A 26,738-nucleotide genomic window follows, 5' to 3' on the forward strand; every position below is an offset into this window, starting at 1 on the left:
AGTTTACAACAGTTCCAAAACAGTCACTAAAGTTTATTGAACATACACAGAAAACATCTCACATAATGCATAACAAACACATTAGAATGAATCTAGCTTGCCTCTGTCACAAAAGGACAGTACAATGTGGTTATAGGTAAACAATAGAATCAAGCTCCTTGAGTTCCCACATCCTCTCTGCTACATGTCTGTGGCAATAAGCTTATATTAATTGCTTTGTGCAAAAATATAGTGTCTACAAACTATGATATACAGTATAAAATGGAATCTATGCATCTCTGATGATATACTGATAATGGCAGAGATCAGTGAGTTATAGTGGGAATGAATATAGTGTTTCAGGCAATCTGGCACTATCTTACAATGGCTGGGAGGTACAATAACATTGATACTGACACTAATTCATTGATCAGTGCTAATACTCTACACTGTCACTGTACTAATGACACTGGCTGGGAAGGGGTTAACATCTAGGGTCAATCAAAGGGTAACTGTGTGCCTAACAATATGCAATGTATACAATATGCAAATGCAATACAATATAATGCTTTTACTTTATTATCTTACTGTTTTTCCCCCTGCTATCCAGGGAGAAGAAGCAGCCAGATCGCTGTTCACAGTACACAGAGTTCTGTGTTTTGTAAACACAGAACTGTGTGTACGATCTGACAAAACTGGTCAGCTGCGAAACTCATCTCTGTCCCCAATCACAGCATGGGTCAGTGGGGGAGGGGTTCATGCATGACCCAGAAGAAGGCTAATCACGTAAATGTACATGGTAGTGCCTGTACCTGCTGCCTGCTCAGAGTATATTTACTGTGAGTGGACAGCAGGTGGTTAAGAGATCAGTACGCATTGGCGTATTGTAGAGTTAAATTACTTAATATTCCTATGGTTGCTCATGAGCTTTGCTTGAAAGATATCCATATTTTGCTCTGTGTCTACAATCCTGCTTCACCTGTTATGTATTGTCGAAACTTTCCTTAGGCTCCATGTACACTGGACATTAAAATAGCATTATAAAAATGCCAGTAGCTTTGCAGTGAGTCTTTCACATTTTTTTCAACGTTTTTGCAATAGCGGTTATTAGCTTTTTTCACGTTAGCGGTTTTTAGCATTTTTTGTTTTGTGAATTTTTTTTTTCAATAGATCAAATTTGTTAAAAAACACTGGTGAGCCATGTTTTGGAATGTTTATTGACGTTTATCAACGTTTGAGCATTTGACGTTTTTTGTGGTCAGAAAAACTACTTCTGAATGCAATTTTATGGCGTTCAGAAAACTTAAAAAATACGCCCAAACTTCCAAAAATGGCTATTTATGAGCTTCAGTGTGCATGGAGCCTTATAGTAATTTTTGTCAATTTTCTACTATAGCAAATACAGTAGGAAATGCTGTAACTCAAAATATTGGGAGATGGAGGGAGGCATCTTAAACTCAAGGTGACCAGAAATAGAGTCCAGACAGAGAGCCGGTTTCACTATTGGAATATTCAAGAAAGTATTCAGAAGCCAGGGACTCCATCCGTAATCAAGATATCACTGTTGTGACTAACTATGCAAAACCAAACTCCTGCCAATGTTTTTCTTTTGGCTATAGTAAGGAAGAGTTAAAATCTTCAGTCTGAGTTAGATTAGACTTTATACCATAAAGTTTAAGATCATTATTTTAAATTTGAATTGATGGATGAAAAAAGCTTGAGCGATTTTTCTGGAAAACTGTTAATTTTGTAAACGTCTAAAAAAATGTAATTATCTTTTTGTGCATCTTTACAATTTAACCACCCTCTAAAACTTTTTTTTTAAGGAATTCTATTTTTTAAATCAATAAAAAATCTATAAATTCCATGATTTCTGAGCACTGCCCATCAAAAATAAGTGACTTATAGCTTTGTGACTATGATCCCTTAAGAATGAGTGAGTTTGTTTATTATAGGCTCCTTTGAATAATGACTTTGGCTCCCTCCAATGAACCTTCTGGTGTGATTGCAGATGGAACAGATTTATAGGGCACATGTAATATTCATGATTTTGATACAGCTTCATTTCCTTGTAAGGCTTTTGTTGTTGGATCAGTGTATTTGAATGTCAAATATTTATCACATTCATTAATAAGGCTTCTACCTAGTGTAGATTACCTAATGTTGCACTTCAGACCCGCAGTACATCTATTGACGGCCTGGGGTTTCGGTGGTTATATCTAAATGATGCCTGAGTCCACAGACATCATTTAGATATTGCCGTTTTCAGCCGGCGATTCCCTACACCATAAGAACGATCATAGCAGCTGTTCCACCGCTTGATCGTTCTTACGGGCGGCGGGAGGGGACGCCCCCCCCTCCCGCCGCCCTCCGGTGCTTCTACCGACTCACCGTTTCCATCGGTGAGTCGGTCACAGGATCCGCCGGCCCCAGCATGTGATCATAGAGATTTCCGGTGGACTAGATTGTCCCCGGAGTCTCTATGATTGTTCGGAGGCCGGGCGCGATGTTATGACGTCACGCCCGGCCTCGTTATTCAAATTAACGGCGCCAATCTGGCTAGGAAGCCAGGATCGTTTTTTTTTTTTTTTTTGTTTTTATTCTGCCCAGCCTAGAGGTGAGATATGGGGTCTTATTGACCCCATATTTCACTGTAAATAGGTCCGATCGTGACATATTCCTATTACAAGGGATGTTTACATTCCTTGTAATAGGAATAAAAGTCATCAATTTTTTTTTTTTTTTAAGTGTAAAACTAAAAAGATAAAAAAAAATTAACAATAAAAAAGAAAAGAAAAAAATTTTAAGCGCCCCTGTCCCCGTGAGCTCGCACACAGAAGCGAACGCATACGTAAGTCCCGCCCACATATGAAAACGGTGTTCAAACCACACATGTGAGGTATCGCCGCGAACCTTGGAGCGAGAGCAATAATTCTAGCCCTAGACCTCCTCTGTAACCCAAAAAAAAAAATGTAACCAGTAAAAATTTTTAAAGCGTCGCCTATGGGGATTTTTAAATACCAAAGTTTGGCGCCATTCCACGAGCGCGTGCAATTTTGAAGCGTGACATGTTGGGTATCTATTTACTCGGCGTATCCTCCTCTTTCACATTGTGCAAAAAAATTGGGCTAACTTTACTGATTTGTTTTTTTTTTAGCATGAAACTATTTTTTTTTCTGAAAAAAACGCGTTCGAAAAATTGCTGCGCAAATACCGTGCGAGATAAAAAGTTGCAATGACCGCCATTGTATTCTCTAGGGTCTTTGCTAAAAAAACATATATAATTTTTGGGGGTTCTATGTAATTTTCTAGCAAAAAAATTAGGAATTTTAAATGTAGGAGAGAAATGTCAGAATTGGCCTGGGCAGGAAGTGGTTATCTGCTTTGTATGATAAATCTTTGCCACAGTCTTCACAGGGTTTTTCTCTTGCGGGTATCCTCTGGTGTCAATATGTCCAATATAGTTTTGAAATGAAGCACAGAACAGACTACACATTAAAGATCTTGGCTGAGAAGGAATAGTTGTAAGGCTTGAACAATATACAGAAGGGGGGTGTGTTTGAACATCTAAATGGCTTCTCTCCTGTGTGGATCCTCTGGTGGAAAGTAGGACTAGACTCGTGTGAGAAGACTGTTATCATGCTTATGGCTTCTCTTTGATGTGGATCATTTTGTGTTTTGTAAAATACATTTTCTCTTGTGTGTCTTCTGGTGTTGAGTAAGCCCTTGTACACACGGTCGGACATTCCGACAACCAAATTCGTCGGATTTTGTCCGACGGATTTTGTCCGAAACTGTTGCATACACAGGTTTTCGGAACGTGATGGGATTACGTTCAGGCTAGTAGCCAATAGCTTTGGTGTAGGAATTTGATCTGAGCATGCGTGGCACTTTGTCCAGTCGGAATTCTCTACACATGATCGGACAAGGTCCGATCGGATCATGTTGTCGGAAAGTTTTATAGCCAAGCTGGAAAATTGTTCCGTCGGATACTCCGACGGAAACAGTCCGATGGAGCCCACACACGGTCGGATTATCCGACAACACGGTCCGATCGGACATTTTCCATCGGAATGTCCGACCGTGTGTACAAGAGCTTAGACAATAATTGTCTGAGAAGGACTTGCCGCATTCTGAACATTTAAATGGTTTCTCTCCTGTGTGAGTCTTCTGGTGTTGAGTAAGAATATCATTTTGTGAGAAGGATTTTCCGCATTCTGAACATTTTTAAATGGTTTTTCTTCTGGTGTGAATCCTCTTGTGTGTAATTAAAGTTTGTTTTAGCAAGAAGCACTTGTCACATTCTGAACATTTAAATGGCTTTTCAACAGTGTGAATCTTCTGATGCTGATGAAGAATTTTGCTGTCAGAGAAACACTTGCCACATTCTGAACATCTAAATGGTTTCTCTCCTGTGTGAATCCTCTTATGTGTAGTTAGAGTTTGTTTTTGCGAGAAGCACTTGTCACATTCTGAACATTTAAATGGCTTTTCTCCTGTGTGATGTCTCTTGTGTTCAGTAAGATAACCTTTTGCTGTGAAGCCTTTGCCACATTCTGAACATGTAAATGGTTCCTCCCCTGTGTGAATTCTCTTGTGTACAGTAAGATAACCTTTTGTTGAGAAGCATTTGCCACATTCTGAACATTTGAATAGTTTCTCTCCTGTGTGAATTCTTTGGTGTACAGTAAGTCTACAAATGTGTGAAAAGAACTTGCCACATTCTGAACACTTAAATGACTTCAGTCCAGTGTGACTCTTCTGGTGAATAGAGTTGGGACTTTTCTGGCACTCGGAGAACTCATCTGGTTTCTGCACTACTTGACTCATTGTGTTTGATGAAGATCTGTTTGGCTGTAAAATGTGTCAATACTTGCATCACTTTTACCTATGTGAAAAAATAAAAATAGATGAAAATTCAGAATCTTAATATTAACAACTATAAGTCTAAGTCAGATTTAGTGTTTTTGAGTCTTTTGTAATTTGTAATTCAAGCATTTGGTTATTGCACACAGCAGATTTATGTATTGAAAATCCATGACTCTGACAGATTATTGATGGATGACTTTACGGTTTTTAAGGTTAATAATTCACCCCTATTTTTTATTATTTTGACATTAGTTGGTTATTTTCTTACAGTAATTACTAGACAAGGCAAGGTCTTCTCATCCAACTCCATTTCAACAAATAAACTAAGGATACAGGATAATAAGAAGTTCAGTTTAGTACAGTGTTCGGTTGTGTTTTTCAAAGCTACAAGAAGGAAATTAGAAGTCTGAGCATCTTATTTTATTTAAAGCTGGGTATAGACTAGTAGATTATTTTGAATGGAAATCCATACGAAGATTCTCAGTATATTCTAATGTCACTGAAAAAGTAGTTCAAGACTTCTTTTGCTTCTAACATTTGAATTTGGAGTGAATGGGCTTAACCAAATGAAATCCATATAGGCTGTTAGAAAATCATGTATAGGAGAAAAAAAAGTACATCCTGCTCCTTCAAATTTTCTTCTCACTGTAGTCAAAAACAAATATTATTGATTTAAAAATTTCTAACAGAATTTTGCTAGTGTCTAACCAACTTAACATAGCTGCCCTGGCTACAGCACAAAACAAACATTTACCCTAGTCAGAGGCCAAAATATTTTGTATAGAAGAGTGGAGGCCCAAAGTTTATAATTGCAATAAAATCTACCTTGACTAGTCTGATTCTACAGCCAAAACAAAATAGACCAAAGAGACAGGTAAACAATAAACAATAAACACACCATTTACAATTGTGTAGGTGAACCTCTAGACAGACAATAGAAATGGTAAACAAAGCAGTGTTAGACCAATAATTACTACCACAAATTCAGTTTACAAGTACCAATAATAATGTCAGAAGTGCCAATAAAAAATTCAGTTTTGAGTTATTAGTGTGGTTCAGCCCAAACAAAACAATCTCAAGGTCAATTAAGTATGCTAAATGCAATTTATTTTATACTCCAATCTCATTAATAATAATGTTTCAACCATGCATAGAAAGACAACACCAAAAAACTATTGTCTATCTGCAGAATACTTTTTACTCTGATAACAATGGTAATATTGTTAATTGTAAATTCCCTAAAAACAGCAACAAAAACTATTTTTTTTCCTATAGTTTTGCTTAAAATGAAAAAAACTATCAAAAACAAAACATGCTTTTAGTGGACACAAAATCTAAATACAAACATATTTGTAAGACTGTTTTCAAAAGATAATGAAAAATAAAACAGTCACGTTTATGTGTTTAAAAAATATAACCTACAATAAGCAAGAAAAAAATTCCAAGATTTTTCAGGAAAACAACAAAGACAACACTAATTCAGTGCCCTTTCAATAAAAAAATATATGTACCAACAATAAAGCAAAACCAAACAATGATTTAATAGAAATGAAGCTCGGTAAGCACAAAAGAAGCAAACAAATGAAAGCAAAATGTTCCCGCTCCGTATATCCTCCCCATTAAATTGACTATTTTCTAATGGTTCTTCCAATATACTACTCCAAATTAATTATGGTATATTTAAAAAACAAAAATTCGGTGGTGTATCCTACCTCATTTGAGTTTTTTTAATAGCCACTAATAATGCAAAAGGTACCCATTTTACCTATGCAAAACGAAAAAAAAAGGAGGCAATTGCTGTCAAGCATTTATGTAACCATGTTTCAACACTGTTTACCTATTGAGATAATTTTTACCTAGATAGGATTGCTGTGACTTCCAAACTACCGGCAAACTAACTCAATTTAAAACCACCCCAATAACCTTACTCTGCATTATGCAAGTCTTGGTGTTGTTGCATTATATATTCTCAGTCTAGGGTCCCACCACTAGGTCACCAATTAATGTTACCCGCTATTGATATTTTTGAGATTCAATATCTTTTAGCTATAATTTGGTAAATTAGAATTGTTTGACCATGATTGAAAACGTTATCACAACAACAAAAATATATTGGTAAATAGTATAAAGATCTAAACTAATACTGATATTGATTTACAGAAAAAGGGAAAAAAATAAAAGATTAAATGGAGGAATTATAGAATATAATACTCATAGCATTAATACACAAAAACAAGACAGACAACACCTGAGACAAACATGTATGTGCCAAAGAGATGTCCCGATATTTACCATCTGTGTAGCATGGGGGACCCTATGATATTTGGATATTCTTTATCCTGTCTTTATCCTGTTAAGCTTTGGCATTGAACCTGGAAGCTGATTGGTTTATATGCAGAACTGAGCCCGATATTGCACTCTCCAGCTTTGGTAAAGCTGTATAATAACAATGTTTGTATCATTTATTCTTCATCAAACTCAAAGGTAGCTATGAAGAAAAGGAGAAGGTCAAATTATTTCAGCATAGGCAAAAGGTGCATATGGCCTAGACCAGTGTTTCTCAACTCCAGTACTCAAGGCACACCAACAGGTCATGTTTTCAGGCTTACCACTATTTTGCACAGGTGATTTGATCAGTTTCACTGCCTTAGTAATTACCATAGCCATTTCATCTAAAGTAAATCATGAAAACATGACCTGTTGCAGCGCCTTGAGGACTGCAGTTGAGGAACACTGGCCTAGACAAGCAACAACACCATTATCCTGTGACACCCCTATAAAAGGACAGCTTTCTCAAGTGAGTTGGTATAGTCAAATGACCAAACATGCAAATAGGACTAAATATGCCCACAGTGGCATCTGAGACCATGTGCAAACAATGGAAATTACATCAGCAGGAAATTATGTCAAAAAGCCAGAAATACATTTTAAAGCGATAGACACTTTAAGGTATGAAACCATGTATTTACTGTAGAAAGGAAAGCACCATTTGGTGGATAAGTGGCTAATAATAATAATAAATTCAAATATTTATCTTATTCAAATGCAAAATTATATAAGAAACCCTCACCTATCAGGAATTTTATTTTTGCAGTCATTTACATACCCATCTGCTAATCTGTTGCTATTAGTATAAAGATGATACATAAAGTAATTATCTTCAATGTTTTATAAACTCTGATATAGTCTGAAATTTTTATATTATTCTTACTGTCTGTATAGAGTCTATGAAACATTTAAACAAAATAAAAAAGAATACAGCCCCTCAACCACACGACTTACACCCACAAGCCCTGAAAAAAATGAGCTGTTATTTCAAAGCCATTTTTTATAATTTTGTGAGCGTTGTTAATGACTGGCTCAGTACTACTACACTGGCCCAATGCCAATGTGGTGCCTATATTTTAAAAGGGATCTAAGTAAATACAGACTTTTCGTTTTAACTTCAAACGTTGGGTAGATACACGAGAGTGTAAAACACACAGTTGAGTTTTTCCTAGAAAACAATATTATGCACAAAAGCCATCATGGATTCAAAAAATGGTAGATGTTCCATCCTGTGAATGTCAGCTATAAGTTGAAGCAGTCTGAGCTTTGGGGGGGGTAGCATTAGATAACCAACATAAGGGGATGAATCTCTTAGCAGCCAAGAGAAAATATGTTATCCAATGGTTACCATGTTTTGTAATGGCTGGGAAGGGAAGGCCTAACAAGTAGTGTATAGGATCGAGTGGTAGGGACACATCCACCATTTTCTGGATCAGTAGCATCACTTTCTGCCAAAGAGGTTGTACCAAAGAACATTGCCAAAATATTTGAAACAGAGAATCCACTTCCAGACCACATCGCCAACATTCTGCAGAGGTTGAGGGGTCATATTTATGGATAACTTCTACTAGCACATAAGGACTTTAATGGACGTCTCTCTCTGCAAAACACATTTGAAGGATTTAAAGGTAGAGGACCAGATCCTGTCCCATAACTGAAGGCTAATGGGTCTACCCAACAATTGAGCCCATTTCCTCAAATGTAAATGGGCGATTTCAGTGAAAGGAGTTGACTCATGGAGGATGCGGTGGATAGAGGATACTAAGTCTCACAAGATGTTTCTAACTTACAAGCACACCTGAATGCTTTGTTTGATCAAGCAATTATGTGGAAAAACTGTTTTAATGTTGATAAATGAAAAGCAGAAGGATAAAACATGCATGCATCATACATTATAGGAGGAGTACAATGGGAGTTATCAATGGTCAATAAGGATCTATGTGTTTTGGTAGAACTTAGACTTAGAGCAGTACTGAACCTCCCTAGACTTATCAGCCAAGAATGCTGCCATCTTAGCCTCTGTTTGATCTGCAACTGCCATGGTGCTGCACATGTGATCAGTTATGGCACCAGCCATTTTATTTTTTGACAGTTTGGTTGAGAGCACAGGCAAATGTGACATTTGGCATTCCCAACATTCCTTGAATGTAACTGTGTTTTAAACCATTAAATTGATAGGTTTAGTGCCAATTTAATACTAGCATGCAATGCCATGCTGCAATAAAAAAAAAGCAAAAATCCTTTTTGTATTACACAAGTGGTATAGACTCCAGAGAGAGAGGAGAACATTATATTGCCCCTGTAAAAAGCATTAAAAAGAACAGGTGGTAAATAGAGAAGATGAAACTTTCATTCATTCACCTGTCCTTCGTTCATAGAGTGTTTTTCATTGCTGGAAGCTATAGTAAAGTTTCTTTGAATGGAGGAAGGGGAGGAAAGGGTTATCATAGTCAGCACTCTATGGCAGGTATAAAGTCTGTATTAACATTGCAGCTCTAGAACATTACATCTGTGGGGGTATGGGGGAGGCAGAGGTCGGAAATTTTCAACTAAGAGCAAGCACAAGGGACACTGCTCAATGAATGTAAGAATTGTCCCTTTTTCTGATTAAAAAATAATAATAAACATAGGCTTTAAAAGAAAACCTTGGATAATCTGCATTTAAAGCAGTTTTTTTTTTATTGAAGATAAAATATACTATTCTAACTAGGCCATGGGACTTTTGGAGGTATCACTTTACTAGCTCATTATGTACTGTATGATATATTTTCTGTGTTGCAATATATTTTAACTGGATTACATGAAAATAGACAATATGTATTAATAAGCAATACATTTTCACATTAACCATCATCTAGTTTAAGCATGTAACCTACAAATAAAACAATTGACGAAGTTAAAAATTCTATGTAAAACAAAAACTCAACAACAAATAACAAATCTATTTAAAACAGGGATACAATATTGCTGAATATTACTGAATACTAGAACTTAAGAAAAACATTCCCCACCCTTCCAAAAAAAATGCATTTATAAAAGTTAAAGCAAGCACACATATCTGTACAAGTGTACAGTCATATAATGCATAGATACTTGGTATGGTGTAGTGTAGAGATGCCAAAACAGCCCCTTGTTCTCCTGACCTACCTGCAATACATAAGGTGGCTTTAGATTTGCTAAACGGGGTTAATCTACCATGTTTTATTATGCCTATTGGACAGTGTGACTTTACCTTGCTTTCACTTACTATCCAAGTCATTAGCATTTTAATAGTGGGAGAGAATATAACAGGAATGAAACGTTAATTAAAATGCAGGATGACTGGCTCAAATGATACCAAATAAAGATGTCACAATCATTTTGTTATGAACTGAATTGACCATCAAATACTTTGTGGTCTTTCCCAAAAACTGTTTGTTTCCCTTAGATATTGTTGCATGAATGACATGGATTCTCTACTAACCAGTTATATTTAGGGTGTCTCTAAATTGACCCATCCTGTCACCAATTCATTGCCTAATATGATTCTAAGCACAGGTTCTGCTTTATAAGTACAAAGTATTTTTTCCTAAGCAAAACAGAAAACAGATGGTATTTTCAGAAGGAGGTTGACAAAGGTGCTAACCTCCTTTTGAAAATGCCATTTGCTTTCTCTTTACCGACCCTCTGACTCCTTATCTGCATAGTTGACCTGTGCCAGTGACACAAAATACAGAAACCACAGGGCTTTTTTTCTCTTCTTTCTCTCTATCATCTCTGTCTTTCTTTTCTTTTTATTTATTTAACAAATGCATCTGCCCTTCAGAACACTTGCTATCTTAAATAGAAAAATGTATAGATGTTACTCTCTTTTTAAAAAATGTGAGAGAGGATCCAAAGCTCACCTGTGAAAGATCAGTGCATTGGTCAGTTCAATGGTCCAAACACAATACTAGTGGGGGGCACAGAAGAAAGAAGATTTTTTTCCTATCATAACTTTGAGGAAAATGTCTTCTATCTATGACTACCTTCATACTAGGCTTTATTGATTCCCGTTGCAAACTTGATAAGCAACTGACACATTAAATAAAATAAATCAGTACATTTAAATAGCAAGCACAATTTCTTTACAGAAATTTCTCATAAAAGTTAAAAATAACTTTGAGGCTGTAATACATTCAAAATTAAATACATTTGTAAAATGTAAAGAGTACAAGTGTGCCATTTAAAAAAAAAAAAAAGTAAACATACCTGGAATGATATAATATAGAAATGTCTCAGCAGCTCTTTGTTCTTCTGACCTGCTTCTAAATTCTAGTAACCGACTGAGCTCTGTCTCACCTTAAATAGCTAGCACCTCCCTTTTTGGTGGGAAAATTAAGTATGCCCAGTCATAGCATTTTTTGGAGGGAACATTAGGAATGCATAGTCATAGCCTGGGACAATTGTACATTCCTGGACAGATATCTATCTTCATTGCATATCTAAAGAGTGGTTCCTTTGAATTGGACGTAGTGAAAACAAAAGAGATTTAAATGGGCTGGTCTAGATAATTACTTTGAGCTCGTAGAGTTTGAAATAAGGTAATATATTGATTGATTGTCCCTTCTCCAATACAGTATTAGGACTGGTAAATAATAGAACATTTTCTGTGGCACACACATGTTCAGCACATTATAATATTTCTACACTACAAAGACTCTGGTGAATCAATTAATCAATCCCACTAAAAACTAAGTCCTTGTTCACATATATATGTACAGTATACCTACATTAAACCAATATCTTATACCTCTAACATTGTAACTTGTTTATCAATTATAGTTATACAAATATCTATTTGGAGTTGCTAATAGAGATAAACCCCTCATAAGGCAACAAACATGCATTGCAACGCAGTCCATTTACTGGAAAAGCAGCAGACAATCAGATATAAAAGTAATTGTGTGGTGTATAATAAGTCACATTGTTTGGAAGCAGTGGGATAGATTTACTAAAATGGGTGCACTCAGAATCTGGTGCAGCTGTGCATGGTAGCCAATCAGCTTCTAACTTCAACTCTTCAATTAAGCTTTGGCAATAAAACCAGGAAACCAATTGGTTTCAATGTAGAAGTGAGCCTGATTTTGCACTCTCCAGCTTTAGTAAATAAACCTTACTGTGTCATAACGAAGGTTGTATGATTTATTCTTCACCAAACTCAAAAGTAGCTATGAAGAAAAAGGTCAAATAATTTCAGCATAAGCAAAAGGTGCATAAGGTCTAGACAAGCAACAACACAATTTAGACCCCATGCACACTGGGCTTAAAAAAGGCAGTTCCCTTGGCAGAAAAAAACACTCACAGAGTGTTTTTTTGTACAAAGTTTAGATGAGTTTCGGAGAGTTTTGCGTTTGGTCTGCCAGTAAGCTCCAATCTGAAATGCCAACTAGAAGGGGTTTTTTTCCTGCCTCTAAACATTCAGCTCAAAATATGCCTGTAATCATTCTTATGTGCATGGACAAATAGGATAACATTGAGCTGCTTCTACGGGCAAAACACAAAACTCCTGTAGAAGTAGAAATTTTTTAAGCCGGTGTGCATAGAGCCATAGAGCATTTTTAGACATGTTTAGGGGAGTTTTGTGTGTTTTCTGCCTTAAAACTCAAATCTGATATGCCAACTAGAAGGTTTTTTTTTACTGCGTCAAAAAGTTGAGTTTAAAATAACTATCCTAATGTGCATAGACACAGGACAACATTGAGCTGCTTCTACAGGCAAAACACAAAGAAGCAGCAATTTTTAAGTCAGTGTGCATGAAGCCTAATAAGAGCATGCAATGCCAAGCTGTAATTTCTAAACAAAGAAAAATACTTTCTTGTATTACAAAAGAGGTATAGACTCCAGAGGAAGTGAAAGACATAATATTTCCCCTGTTCCAAGCATTAGAAAGCACAGGTGGTAAATTAAGGAGATGAAACTTTTATTCATCCATGTGTCCTTTATTCATAGAGCGTTTTTCTTGCTGGAAGCTATAGTAAAGTTTCTATGAATGGAGAAAGAGGAGGAAAGGGTGGTCATAGTCAGCAGGACTAATGGCTGTATTACCCCACAGCACTAGAAAATTACCTCTGTGGGGGAACGGGCGGAGGCAGAGGTGGGAAGATTTCAACTAAGAGCCATCACTAAAACAGCAGCCACCAGCACAAGGGATATTTCCCAATGAATGTAATTATTGTTCCTTGTGCTGATTAAAAAAATAATAATAAACATAGGCTTTAAAAGTAAACCTTGATATTCTGCATTGTACGCAGTTCTATTTTTTATTGGAGATAAAATATACTATTCTAACTAGACCACAGGAGTTTTGAAGTTATAGTTTTTACTTACTCACTATGTAATGTATGTTATATTTTATGTATTGCAATATATTTGAACTGGATTACATGAAAATAAACAATATGTATTAATAAGCATTACATGTTCAAGTTGACCATGATCTAGTTTAAGCATGTAACCTACAAATATAACAATAGACAAAGTAAAAAAATCTATGTAAAACAAAAACCCATCAACAAATTAAAAATCGAATCAAAGCAGTGATACATTATTGCTGAATGTTGCTGGATACTAGAACAAATAAGAAAAACATTCACCAACCTTTCAGACAAGAATGAATTTCTCAATATTAAAGCAAATACACACATCTGTACAAGCATACAGACATACAATGTATAGATACCTGGTATGGTGTAGTATGGAGATGCCAGAACAGCCCTTCTGACCTGCCTGCAATACATGTAAGTGACTGAGCTCTGCTTCACCTTATATACAATTCATCACAATTCACCAACATTAAGTGGCTTTAGATTTGCTAAAAGGGTTTAATCTCCCTAAAAAGGGCATGTTTTATTATGCTTATTGGACAGTGTGTCTATCCTTTTGTTTCCACTCACTTCCGAATTAATTAGCATTTTAATGCTGGGAGAGAATATAACAGGAAGGACACTAAAAATGCACGATGACTGGTTCAACTGATACCAACAACAGATGACACAATCATTTCTTTATTATTTGAATTGGCCAAACTTGAAGTGATTGTAGCCGTATTAGTGCAATTGTTACAGAGAAAATTGAGTACTGTCCGTGATACTTTTTTTATTTGCACTAACATATCATTTTTCATGGACCAGCTTTCGGGGTGTGTCCCCTTCTTCAAGGTCTAAGCAGTACTCTGAGTACTGCTTAGACCTTGAAGAAGGGACACACCCCAAAAGATCGTCCATGAAAAATGATATGTTATTGCAAATAAAAAAAGTATCACGGACAGTACTCAATTTTCTTTGAATTGGCCATCAAATACTTTACCCAAAAACATTTGTTTCCCTTAGATATTGCTGCATGAATGAGAAGAGATGGATTCTCAAGTGACCATTACTCAAATTTAATATAAAAAATTTAAATTATTTATTTGAAATAAAGTAAGGAGTACAGTTTAAATCACAATCATGATTGGGATTTAAACTGTACTCCTTACCTTTTATTAATTTTTCAAATAAACAATTTATATTTTTTATATTAAATTTGAGTGATTTCCTACATCATGTACCTTTAAAGTCCCATATCTCCAATCTGTTCAACTCCATAAAATTTAAGGATGTTGGTGCCATATTATGTTTAAGTAGTTTGGAGCTCACCTCTGCCCGCATATCTGACCGGTTCTATTTCAGCTGTCTTTAAATTGTCCCATTCAGTCACCAATTCATGGCCTAATATGATTCTCAGCACAGGGTCTGCTTTATAATTATATCATAGTAGGCTATAAAGTATTTTTTTCCTAAGAAAAAAAGAAAGCAAACTTTATTTTCAGCAGGAGGTTAGCAAAGGTGCTAACCTCCTTCTGAATATGCTGTTTGCTTTCTGTTTCCTAAACCTCTGACTCCTTGGCTGCATAGTTGACCTGTGCCAATAACACAAATTACAGAAACCACAGAGTCAGTATGACATCTCTTTTCTCTCTCTCTCTATTTTCTCTCTCTATTTCTCTCTCTCTATTTTCTTTAAGAAATGCCTCTGTCCTTCAGAATACTCGCTATCACAAAAGTGTGAGAGAGGATCCAAGGATCCAACTTGTGAAACATCACTTTATTAGTCAAAACACAATACTAGTGGAGGGCACAGGAGGAAGTAAACATTTTTTTACCAGTCATTACTTTGAGGAAAATGTCTTCTGTCTATGACTACCTTCATGCTAGACAGTATTGAATCCTGTTGCAACGGGTATAATAAATATAAGATATCTTTACACTTAGGTCCCATGCACATGAGACGCTGTTAAACTGATGTTCAGAGGCAGTTGGACACTTTTTTCCACTGCCCCTGAACTCATTCAATGTTATCCTATGTGTCCATGTACACAGTCTAGTTTTTTGGCATTTTTAGGCAGTTGCGTTTAACCTCGTTTTTCCAGAAGCAAAAAAATGGGTTCAGATACCAAATGCGGCTAAACGAGGCACCCGCGTTTAGCAGCATTTTCGTTTTTAATCGTTTTTAAAGATGCCCTATTTTTTGACATGAAAAATCTCAAAAATTATGGCAAATTATGAAAAACCATAAAAAAAAAAATAAAAAAAAATGAATTGCTTGCAATGATTCATAGACCATTTATATACCCTAATGAGCCCTTGATCCAATCCAATACACCACTAGCATTTCTGCTATCCAAAGTATAATTGGAATTTGACCCATATGTTGTTAGATTTGAACAAGCAAATTAGATTTGAACAAGCAAGTGGACAATTCACAACTTGTGGCAAGTGAAGTGGCAAGTGGACAATCTACAACTTGTGGCAGGTGACGTGGCAAGTGGCATGCTAAATACAAATGCACTGCTGCGCTCTCAGCTTCTGCTACTCACTCTGGTCTCACAAAATGGCTGAAATGGTTAAATAATACCTTTTTTGAGCTTGGGGAGGGTCTTATGATATCTTAGCTTCTAGACGCAAACGCAGTAAAACAGCCCTAGCGTAACTGAACGCTGGTTTCAGCTTTAAAAAACATGAGTTCAGCAGAGCTTACACTGGCATCTCATGTGCATGGGGCCTTAAATAGCAAAAACTATTTCTGTAAAAAGATTTCTAGTAAAAGTGAAAAAGAACTTTGAGGCTGTAATACAATCAAAATTAAATACAGTACATTTGTAAGATGTAAAAATAAAAGTGTAGAATTTAAAAAAGTAAATATACCTGGAATGATATAATATAGAAATGTCTCAGCAGCTCTTTGTTCTTCTGGCCTGCTTGTAAATTCTAGTAACCGACCGATCTCTGCCTCACCTTAAATACAGTGCATCACCATTCATAGATATGGGGTAATATTAGATTTACTATTCAGTTTAATCTACCTAATAGGAATATTTCAAATAATCTTATTGGACAGTGTAATTATCCTTTGTTTCTACTCACCATCCCAGTCATTAGCATGTTAATACTGGAAAGGAAAATAACAGGAAGGAGCCTTAATCCAATCTTCATGTTAATTGGGCCTGTAGATACGAACAATAGATACAGCAACACAATGATTTCATTATCATTGGAAAGTGTCAACAAATTTTTTTGCTCGAGATAAACTCATTGTTTTCCCTGAATATTGTTGTATTTTAAATAATCCAATTACATGTAGGGTGATTGTAAACTGACCCACCCTGTCCCTAATTGCATGATGCTTGGATGAGTAATGGGCTTGATAAAGTTATCTATAAAGAACATTTTTACAAAAACAACTTGTTGGTGCCATAATCTTTCACACATTGTGGGTGCCTTGGCGCAGGTCCATGCACAGTTTCACATTGGTCTCCACAGCAGTTCACACCCATGTGCGCATGCGTAGTTGCATTTGCAAATTCCTATGTGTCATTTTGTGATTCCATTCGGCATTAGCAGATATGCCAGTTCTACTGAGAACCGTTCTGACACCTGTGGAGGTAATCCTATTTATGTCAATTGGGGTGCTCTGGCTGCATGGGCACAGATGTTTCCCCCAATTTAAAAGCTGTGCAACAGTATGTGTTTAGGGCCATGAAACCATAAATTAGGGCAGTGGTTATGTCTGTACAGCCACTGCATACCAATTGACATGAATAGGACTGCCTGCAAGGAGATGTACGGAACACCTGTGCATGCATCCCAATTGACAAGAATGAGACTGCTTGCATGGGGATGCATCTCTGTGATGAAAGCAACTGATACACCTGTGTACCTAGAACCCCAGTGAGGCCAATAATTTACACTCTTGTGTTATTGTGTTCCCAGCACCCCAGTTCTATAAAAGACACATACACCTGTATTCCCATTATCACAGTGTTGAAAGAGATTCTAACATCTGTGTTGTGTTCTCAGCACTGCAATTAACTTTGACACTTGTGTTTGTGCATTTCCAGTATCTCTAGTGATCCCCATGCCTCCTGCAACTCCTGTGTCACTTGGTGTCTTCTCTGTATTCCCATGTTCCAGAATTATTGTGTCTGTTCCTGAAATTGTCTACCAATATACACCTTGGTTCCTTCCTCGGTCAGATACTGCCTGCTTGGGTGTGTCTGAGGGTCACAACCTGGGAGCCATCCTTCAAAAAAATCTCATCTCTCCTCAGAGTTGTGAATACCAGGTGGCTCCTTATACTCTATGTTTTAGCTTTTTTTAGAGCTCACACGGCCTCCAAACAAATAGACAACACAAGATGTCTACAACCCTTGGCCCTCATGTTACACATCAGACTGGACATTATGAGAGATAATTTTCTGGACAAATCTATAGGGATGAGCCGAACACCCCCGGTTTGGTTCGCACCAGAACTTTTGAACGGACCCCAAATTCGTACGAACGTTAGAACCCCATTGAAGTCTATGGGACTCGAACATTCGAAATTAAAAGTGCTAATTTTAACTGCTAATATGCAAGATACTGTCCTAAAAAGGGTTTGGGGACCTGGCTCCTGCCCCAGGGGACATGGGTCAATGCAAAAAAAGTTTTAAAAACGGCCGTTTTGGCGGGAACACTGATTTTAATAACGATTAAAGTGAAAAAAAAAAGTGAAATATTCCTTTAAATATCATGCCTGGGGGGTGTCTATAGTATGCCTGTGAAGTGCCACGTGTTTCTCGTGTTCAGAACAGTCCCTGCACAAAATGACATTTAACGGAAATAGCGTAATTTAAAACTGCTTGCGGTCCTGAGGCCCTATATACTCAGAACAGCAGTATACAGGCGGTGCAAACAAGACAGGGACTGTGTAGATTTGTTGTGTTAAGTTGAATCTGTTTAAAAATGTACCAGTTGAAAATTACAAAGTGTAGCTCCAGTCAAAAAAACTATTTTTAAGCTTTTTGGAAAACATAGGGAAGGGTTATCACCCCTGTATAATTTGTTTTGCCGTCCGTCTTTTTTTAATCTCACTTGCTTTTGTCTCCTGCCGTTTGCAAGTAGGAGATGTGTGTAAGTTGGATGCTGTGAACGATTATATCAAGAATTGTAATTACATGCCATTGTTGAACAGTGGTAGAAAAATTGACCTTTGGTGGTTGTGGTGCTGGTGCCACAATACTATAAGTCCTCACAGTTACTCTGTGTGGGCACAGGAACGGGCCCTCCTGTGAAATATTATATCAAGAATTGTAATTACACGTCCCTGTTAAACAGGGGCTGAAAAATTGGGCCTTAGGCAATGGTGCTGGTGCCCCGACACTGCAACCTCTCCCATATACTCTAGTTTTATTGCAGGAATTAGCCCTGCCGCAAAGCATTGCATCAAAAATTGTAATTAATTGCTCCTGTTAAACAGGGGCAGAAAAATTGGGCCTTAGGCACTGGTGCTGGTGCCACCACACTGCAACCTCTCCCATATACTCTAGTTTTAGTGCAGGAATTAGCCCTGCTGCAAAGCATTGCATCAAAAATGGTAATTAAACGCCCCTGTTAAACAGGGGCAGAAAAATTGGGCTGATGGCATCACCCAGAACCAAAAATGTTCTTCCAACATATCAGCGGAGGAGGAAGAGGATAGACAATCAACATAACAGGACAGTCACTCAGCATCAGCATAGGCAGTCTTGAAGGGATGTGATATTTCAAAAAAAATTATTCGGTTACATCAGCTTCAGGTGCTTGGTAGCTGTGGGTGATCCAAGACTGATTCATCTTGATGAAGGTCAGTCGATCAACTGATTCGGTGGACAGGTGCACCCTGTGATCGGTAACAAAGCCACCAGCAGCACTGAAGCTGCGTTCCGAAAGAACGCTGGATGCAGGACAGGCCAGTAGCTCAATTGCATACTGTGCAAGCTCTGGCCAGTGATCCATCCTCAAGACCCAGTAAGCCAGAGGATTTTCAGTGGGAAAGGTGTCCAAGTCTGACCTTTCCCCTAGGTATTTCTGCACCATGTAAATCAGACGCTGGCGATGGTTGCTGGAACCGATCATACCTTGGGGCTGCAGACTTAAAAATTGTCTGAAAGCATCGGTCAGATGGCCGCCTTCTCCACCGCTCCTTCTGACCGATGCCTCAGCAACACGTTGTCCAGGACCAGGAGTTTGTAACCTCCCAGTCTCTGGGAACGCGTTGCACCGACCTTTCTGCAAGGCCTCCCGGAGATGTCTCATCCTCTGCTCCCTCTGCGACGGCAAGATAAGGTCTGCAACCTTACCCTTGTACCGTGGATCAAGGAGAGTGGCCAGCCAGTAATGGTCCCTCTCCTTGATCCGAAGAATACGAGGATCCTTCCGCAGGCTTTGCAGGATCAGGGAGGCCATGCAGCGTAGGTTAGCTGAGGCATTCGGTCCGGAGTCCTCTGGGTCACTAAGGACAACATGATCCGCAGCTACCTCCTCCCAGCCACGTACAAGTCCACGGGTTTCTTGGGACTGTAAATCATCCCTACAAGACTGCTGCTGCTGCTGCTGATGCGGAGTGCCAGCCTCCACCTCCATGCTGACACAATCATCCTCCTCCTCCTCCTCCTCTTCCTCTTCCTGTGTGATGGGTGGCACAGCAGGAACACTGTCTGGATAAAGGGGGCCTTGAGAGGCAAGGAAGTCCTCCTCTTCCTGCCTCTGTTCTGCCTCAAGTGCCCTGTCCATTATTCCATGCAGCGTATGCTCCAAGAGGTGGACAAGAGGTACAGTGTCACTGATGCATGCACTGTCACTGCTCACCATCCTTGTGACCTCCTCAAACGGTGACAGGACAGTGCATGCATCCCTGATCATGCCCCACTGGCGTGGTGAGAAAAAACCGAGCTCCCCTGACCCTGTCCTGGTGCCGTAGTCGCACAGGTACTCATTGATGGCCCTCTGCTGTGTGTGCAGCTGCTGCAGCATGGCCAACGTTGAGTTCCACCTGGTGGGCATGTCACATATAAGGCGGTTCTTGGGCAGGTTCAACTCCTTTAGGAGCTCAGCCAGCTGAGCACAGGCATTAAATGATCAGCGAAAATGCACACAGACTTTCCTGGCCTGCTTCAGGACATCCTGTAAGCCCGGGTACCTGCCCAAGAACCGCTGAACCACCAGGTTAAGCCACACAGGGCACATGGGTCAGTTGTCCCTGTCGGAGGGCGGAGAGGAGGTTGGTGCCATTGTCGCAAACCAAAATTCCTGGCTTAAGCTGGCGTGGCATCAACCACCTCTCGGCCTGCCCCTGCAGAGCTGACAAAACATCTGCCCCACTGTGGCTCCTGTCCCCCAAACAAACCAGCGCAAGCACGGCATGGCATCGTTTTGCCTGCGTACTTGCTTAGCCCCTGGAACGCCTACGGAGCACCGCTGGTTCTCAGGGACAGAGCATTGGAAGAGGCCATGGAGGAAGAAGAAGAGGAGGGGCTGGAGGAGAGAGGTGTGTCACAACCAATAGTAGCATTTTGGAGGCGTGGTGGCGGAACAACCTCCAACACTACTGCACCTTGTCCTGCATCCTTCCCAGCTGCCAGAAGAGTGACCCAATGGGCCGTGAAAGACAGGTAACGTCCCTGTCCATGCCTGCTGGACCATGAGTCAGCGGTAATATGCACCTTTCCGCTGACCGCCCTGTCCAGCGAGGCAAGGACATTGCCTTCCACATGCCGGTAGAGAGCTGTAATCACCTTCCGTGAGAAAAAGTGGCGTTTGGGGACCTGCCAATGAGGAACCGCACATTGTACAAACTCACGGAAGGGGGCCGAGTCTACCAACTGAAAAGGCAGCAGTTGAAATGCTAGCAATTTAGCCAAGCTAGCATTCAACCGCTGGGCATGTGGATGGCTGGGAGTGAACTTCTTTCGCCGGTCCAGCAGCTGGGGCAGGGACATTTGCCTGCTATAATCGGACGTGGGTGTACTGCTAGCAGAGTGCCCGGAAGTACTTGGCTGTGACACACCTAATTCTACACCTTCATTCCTCTCAGAGCAGGTTTCAGAGTGGACTGAAGGTCTAGTGGGGTTGGAGATCTCAGCTGATGAGGAGCAAGGAGAGGTCCGCTTTGTTCTTTGGTGTGGATCTTTGAGGTACGCTTGCCAACGAGCTGCATGGCAGGTCAAAATATGTCTGGTCAAGCATGTGGTGCCCAAGTGGCTGATGTTTTGGCCACGCGAGATACGCTTGAGACATATGTTGCAAATAGCAGTGGTGTGATCTGATGCACTCGTCTCAAAAAAGCCCCACACCAAAGAACTTTTATAATAGCGCGCAGAGGCAGTGCCCTGCACAGGCGGAGCTCTGCGGTGCGATTCAGTTGGTGTGCTGCCCCATAGCTGGCCCCTGGAGGGCATCCTGCCTCGTTGGACATGTGCCTCCTCATCCTCTCTCCTACCAGGCACCCACGTGGAGTCAGTGCCCTCATCATCCCCTCACTCTTCATCGCTGGAGCAAACCTGGCAGTGAGCTGCAGCTTGTGGAACATGACTGCGAGATTGCTGTCCTTCTTGAGCATCCCCTCTCTCTGCATTCACGCTACTGCCTTCCTCTAGCTGAGTATCATCATCAGAGCCTACAAAACACTGGGCATCCTCCTGGAGCATGTACCCAACACTGTGCTCAAAGAGTTCAGGAGACTCCTCAGGAGGACGTGGTGGGTCTAGGGAAGGAGTGACTGATGATGACATTGAGAGGAGGGAAGACAATGCGTTGGCAGCTGCTTTGCTAGTACCCTGAGCCTGGGTGAGAGATGATGAGGAGGATGAAGAGGGCTTGGTCATCCACTCTACCAAGTCGTTGGCATGTTGTGGCTCAACATGTCCAGCTCCCGAAAAGAAGGACAAGCGTGTCCCATGGCCACGTGCTGATGATGATGATGCACCGCGTCTACGACCAGCACTGTTGTCTCTAGACACAGAGCCTGCTTGCCCTCTTTTTTTCGGCTCGCGCCTGTCTGCCTCTCCTTGCTGGCCTTCCAGACATGGTAATGGCCTGAAGGGAGTTGGGAAAACCAGCAATTGGGTTGTGTATATTGTTCTGGAGGCACACACAACATCCACTAACTCCTGCAGATGGCTCAAATAGAGAAGAGCAGGTTGATATAACGGTGTATACTGGGTTCAGAGCACGCAGACAGCACGCACAATCTCCTACCACTGACTGCAAGCTCTATTTAAAACGAGCAAGATAGTTAGCTATATAGATGGATATAGCTGTGTATACTGGGTTCAGAGCACGCAGACAGCATGCACAATCTCCTACCACTGACTGCAAGCTCTATTAAAAAAGAGAAATATAGCTACCTATATAGGTGAATATAGCTGTGTATACTGCGGTCAGGGCCCACAGACAATAAGCACTACAGAAGAGCAAGAACGAAAAATCGATCGGTGTATACTGTGTTGAAGGTACACAGAACACCCACTAACTTCTACAGACGCCAACACACTACACAAGGCCGCCGCGCTGGCAGCCTTATATAGTGTGGGGTGTGTACTACACAGCCTGAGCTATGATTGGCCACAGGCATCCTGTGTCCCCCCATCTGTTATTATAGGTGAATGGTCTCTTGTCTATGACTACTGATGGACGAAGTTCCGACGTGACATTTTGCGAACGCGAACCGCAAATGCGGCCAAAATTTGCGAACCGCAAAGTTTGTGGCAGACCCCATTGACTTTAATGGCAGGCGAACGCTAAAAACCTTTAGGTCATATTTTCAGCCCCAAATACTTACTAGCTGTGCACACATAGTCCCACCACATGGACACTGACATAACAAAAGTATTAAGTGAATCTGGGATCGACAATGACAAGCATTCTTTTTTTCTGTGAAATTTTGACAATTCAGGAGCACATGAAGGCCATGGAGGAGAGGCAAGGTCAGGGCAGGCTATGAAGGGGGTGCAGGAGATGATCAGTGCCACAGTCAGGGCAGCGCAGTTCTGTGCCAGTGTCCAAGTGTGCCAACCTGTGCTTGAGCCCCTCCCTCTGCCCGGCCATTATCCCACCTATGCAGGGCTCCACTGCAGTGGTCCGGAGGTGCCAGTCCAGTGCTGATCCTCAGCCATGGTGCTGGCACTGCCTGCTGATTGGCTTCTCCGCTGCTATCTCCCTCACTGTCTGAAACCAGCACCGCTATAGAGACTGAGCACTGACACCAGCACCATGATTGAAAGCACTGACACCAGCACCACAATAGAGAGCACTGACGCCAGCACCGAGATAGAGAGCACTGACGCCAGCACCGAGATAGAGAGCACTGATGCCAGCACCGAGATAGAGAGCACTGACGCCAGCACCGAGATAGAGAGCACTGACGCAAGCACCGTGATAGAGAGCACTGGCACCAGCACTGAGATAGAGAGCACCGACACCACACCAGCACCATGATAGAGAGCACTGAGACCACACCAGCACCATGATAGAGAGCACTGACACCACACCAGCACTGTGATAGAGAGCACTGAGACCACAGCAGCACCGAGATAGAGAGAGAGCACTGACACCAGCACTGAGATAGAGAGCACTGACACCAGCACCGAGACAGAGGGAGAGCACTGACACCAGCAGCGAGATAGAGAGCACTGACACCACACCAGCACCGTGATAGAGAGCACTGACACCACACCAGCATCGAGATAGAGAGCACTGACACTAGCACCCTGATAGAGAGCACTGACACCAGCACCGTGATAGAGAGCACTGAAACCACACCAGCACCGAGATAGAGAGCACTGACACCACCACTGTGATATAGAGCACTGACACCAGCACCGTGATAGAGAGCACTGACACCAGCACAGAGATAGACAGCACTGACACCAGCAGCGAGATAGAGAGAGAGCACTGACACCAGCAGCGAGATAGAGAGCACTGACACCACACCAGCACCGTGATAGAGAACACTGAGACCACACCAGCACCAAGATAGAGAGCACTGACACCAGCACCGTAATAGAGAGCACTGACACCAGCACTGTGATATAGAGCACTTACACCAGCACAGAGATAGAGAGCACTGACACCAGCACCGTGATAGAGAGCACTGACACCAGCACCATGATAGAGAGCACTGACACCAGCACCATGATAGAGAGCACTGACACCAGCACCAAGATAGTGAGCACTGACACCACACCAGCACCGTGATAGAGAGCACTGACACCGGTACTGTGATAGAGAGCACTGAGACCACACCAGCACCGAGATAGAGAGCACTGACACCATACCAGCACCGAGATAGAGAGCACTGACACCAGCACTGAGATAGAGAGCCCTGACACCAGCACCGAGACAAAGAGAGAGCACTGACACCAGCAGCGAGATAGAGACCACTGACACCACACCAGCACTCCCTACACTGACAAAAGACAGAAGGTAAAATGGCTGCCAGATCAGGTCTATTTATAAGGTAGGGGGAATGTCCAATTGTCCATGTTCTGAAATGTCTCAATTGGCTGTCCTGTACCCCATGATGGATGTGGCATCATGGGTCAAAGTTCTTTCACAATGTAAACGCATATGTCCGCCGAGCGAACAGTGCCAGAAGTACGCAGGTTTGGCGAATCACGAACACGCAAAATTTGCCGCAAACAGACCGACAAGGCCATCCCTATCTATGATTACCTTTATGCAAAACATCAATCTAATTTCCAAATTTTTATGCTAATTTTTCAAAGCAAACCTGAGCCAAAGATATTTCTGAGAGTTTCAAATTTATGCTTCATAGACTTTCAATAAACTTTGATTGTGAAATAAAAAATATTTCAGAGAGTTATTGCTCCATTCCTTCTTAAAGCTATATAATAGAAATGATAAATGTTTTGTTTTCTGCAAAACACAACTTTTTTTTGCATTTTCAAAACAGTTGATTTCTTTTCATCGTGAAAATTCATGTGAGTGTGTAATTAGAACAACTTGATCTCCGAATCCCCTTCTACCCATCTGGCTCTTTACTACTCATCAGATTATGTATCCTCCCCCTTTTTTACTTTTTTCTCCCTTTCCCTTTTTTGCTTTGTTTATATATATGATGGCACACACTTGAGCTTTTGCTTTTGATCCCAATACAATCTCCTTCATTAACTTCTGTGAATGGTTCTGTGAAAATGCTTACCTTCTTTTTGGAAACAAACCCTGACCTCTTTCACACATGACACCCTTTTCCTTACCCCTGCCTATATGTGGGAATGATGGTTGGATGGGTCTCAAATACTCTACTGTGTGTTTAGTAATTATTGTCTGGACGTCTAAACTGTACAACGTGTGTTTTCATATATGCACGTGTGATACACGTTATTGTATTTCTTGTCCTGTGATGTTCTGGTTATGTGTAAACATCTCTTTTATTTCTTTAATTTATATTAGCCATTATTAATGTGCAATGTTTCTCATATATCATTCAATGTAGTTTAGTAAAGACATTGATCAAATTTAAACTTTAACCACTTAACCATTTCAGGTCCGGAAGGACTTACCCCCTTAATGACAGGCCAATTTTTGCGATATGGCACTGCGTCGCTTTAACTGACAATTGCGCATTGTACCTAAACAAAATTGATGTCCTTTTTTCCGCACAAAGAGAGCTTTCTTTTGGTGACATTTGAGCACCTCTGCGGTTTTTATTTTTTGCACTATACACAAAAGACCGACAATTTTGAAAAAAAAATATTATATATTTTTTACTATAATAAATATGTAAAAAAAATAATTTCTTCATCAGTTTAGGCCAATATGTATTCTTCTACACATTTTTGGTATAAAATGTTGCAATAAAAGTATATATTGATTGGTTTGTGCAAAAGTTATAGCATCTACAAAATAGCGGATATATTTATGGCATTTTTATTATTAATTTTTGTAATGGCAGTGATCAGGGATTTTTAGCAGGACTGCAACATTCCTGCAGACAGATCGGAAACTTTTTTGGGACCAGTGACATTATTATAGTGATCAGAGCTAAAAATAGCCACCGATTACTGTATAAATGACACTGGCAGGGAAGGGGTTAACACTAGGGAGCGATCAAGGGGTTAAGTGTTCCCTAGGAAGGTGTTTCTAACTGTGAGGGGAGTAGACTGACTGGGAGTAAAGAGAGATAGCTGTTCCTGTATACTAGGAACAGCAGATCCCTCTCTACTTCCCTGTCAGAACTGGGATCTG

At 40.3% G+C, this 26,738-nt stretch overlaps 1 pseudogene; it reads right to left on the reverse strand.

Moving 5' to 3' along the window:
* Positions 1-961: 961 nt before the first annotated feature.
* Positions 962-26,738, reverse strand: part of LOC143962283 (uncharacterized) — a 211,910-nt pseudogene continuing 186,133 nt past the window's right edge.

The sequence above is a fragment of the Lithobates pipiens genome, unplaced genomic scaffold (genome assembly GCF_037356315.1).
Source record: "Lithobates pipiens isolate NorthernLeopardFrog02 unplaced genomic scaffold, aLitPip1_a1.2 Scaffold_8, whole genome shotgun sequence".
NCBI lineage: Eukaryota > Metazoa > Chordata > Amphibia > Anura > Ranidae > Lithobates > Lithobates pipiens.